At 42.6% G+C, this 2,003-nt stretch overlaps 1 pseudogene; it reads right to left on the reverse strand.

The window, feature by feature from the left end:
• Nucleotides 1-851: 851 nt before the first annotated feature.
• On the reverse strand, nucleotides 852-1,539 carry LOC142449296 (large ribosomal subunit protein uL30-like 1 pseudogene; annotated as a pseudogene).
• Between the last annotated feature and the right edge of the window lie 464 nt (nucleotides 1,540-2,003).

Here is a 2,003-nt window from a genome sequence, read left to right on the forward strand (position 1 = left end):
AATGGATGTGTTTGACTTGTGGGGTTGGAGAGAATATTGAATACACCCGACTACCAAAACAACAAACAAATCAGTCTTAGAAGAAATACAAGAATGCTTCTAAGAGGTAATGATGACACTTTAACTTGATTACTTTGGACACATTGATAGGAAATGTTAATCTCCATAAAAACACATCATGTTGGGTAAATTAGAGGGTCAATGAAAGTGAGCAAAACCTTTGGTGAGATTGACTGACAAAATAGCTGCAAACATGCCAACATGTGACATAATAGGGATTCGCAGGTACCAATAATCATGAAGATGACATAGTATCAGACATCATTTGTTCCACTGTATGTAAGGTTGTCATGAGTGTGGGGCAGATGTGCACAGGGAAGGGTGTGAGCCGTCTATGATATATGACCCCATGTTATCTTTTAGTTGTTGTTTGAACTTCTAATTGTATTTTAGGTTCTTTCCAAGACTAGGCCCTAGGAACGCAGAAGTCAAGTTTGTTCCTGAGAGGGATGCTTTGCTGCAGGAGTCAAGGAGAGCCTTATCACATGCTCGAGTTTTCACCAACACTATTCAGGATGAGAGATTGCTGAATTCCCTCCTCAAAGTCAACTACAAGTATTTTTGCTGATTTCAGGGGAAGCAGAGACCACATGGAAAAACACTGGAATTTCTTTTTGAGATAGGAAAGGTACCACACCAGCTACTGTCATTTCCCCTCCAGTTTCTAAATACAGCATACACACACACACACACACACACACACACACAATCTCTGAAGATACTTGATGGCCATTGAGAAAACAAACACAAGCTTCCACTAATAACATACTGTACTCTCAGATATTCTGGGTCTAGTTCAGCTGCTGGATGCATTCACCATGAAATCTGGGTAAACCTGTCTCCTTAAGAAAGTCCACTTTATTTTTGGTGGTGTGATGGGCCACAGAGAGATGGAAATGATGCAAGAACGATGAGACCACCTGGAGAGATCTCCAAGGAAAGGCAATTATCTGAATGGGCTCTTCCAAGCAAATGATACCAAACTTCCCCAGGTGTTCCTTGGTTGCTGTGCTGACTGCCAGCGGGACAGTCTTATCCTTAACTTCGCCTTGTCCACATTGCAGCAGGAGTTCCTGGACAGACTGCAAACCTGGAAATCCCATGTCACATCAGGTGGCACCACATGCAGTGTTTTTAGGGTGACAGGGATCACTTGCAATGGTCTTCCACACCAGAAAACTCAGTCCCTGGATTCAGTGGATGCGTACTGCAAAGTGCCTTTCTGGCACTTCCAAGATGTGAGGTTTCATCTCTAGTTGTCTGCTTCATACCTTGTCACATTTGCTGACTCACGAAATCAAGTAAGAGAGATTCCAGTTGCTTAAACCAGGGTGCTTTCTCTTTTCTTTGATTCTTCTTTCCCAAAGCACTTGCTTTGCTTGGGTGTCTTTGAAGGCCTGAAAAGCCTTCCTCTTTTTTCAGGAGGTTTTCTGAAACCAACAGGATCTTCTTTCCACCTTTCCAATGTTCAGAGCCCATGTTATCTTGATGGGAGGAGCAGAGGACAGAATATATTGAGCATATTTGAATATAGTTTGCATTTTTCCAGGGCTAGTAATGGAGCTATATCCTTTCTGCCACCCTAAATTCCTAAGAATATGTGGTGACCTGACCTCTGCAGTTGATTGGACTCCCAAAGCTATGGGTTAGTGCCACAATATTTACTTGTAAGTGGGAGTGGGTCAATTGTAGGCCCTGGAGGAAGAACAAAAGCTTAATCGCCCAGAATTGAAAAAGATAAATCATCTTTCCCCTAGAAACTCACTCATTTCTTTATATTTCAATATCCTACACCTACCTTGCCCTCTTCTTCATCCTCTTTGTGCTCTTTCCAGAAGGGCTGGTAGTAGTTAAGGGGATGGGACCATGCAACAAACTCACTCATTCAGCCACTCACTCACTCACTCCCATTGAGTTGATTCTCATAGCAAACCTACAGGACA

The sequence above is a fragment of the Tenrec ecaudatus genome, chromosome 5 (assembly GCF_050624435.1).
Source record: "Tenrec ecaudatus isolate mTenEca1 chromosome 5, mTenEca1.hap1, whole genome shotgun sequence".
NCBI lineage: Eukaryota > Metazoa > Chordata > Mammalia > Afrosoricida > Tenrecidae > Tenrec > Tenrec ecaudatus.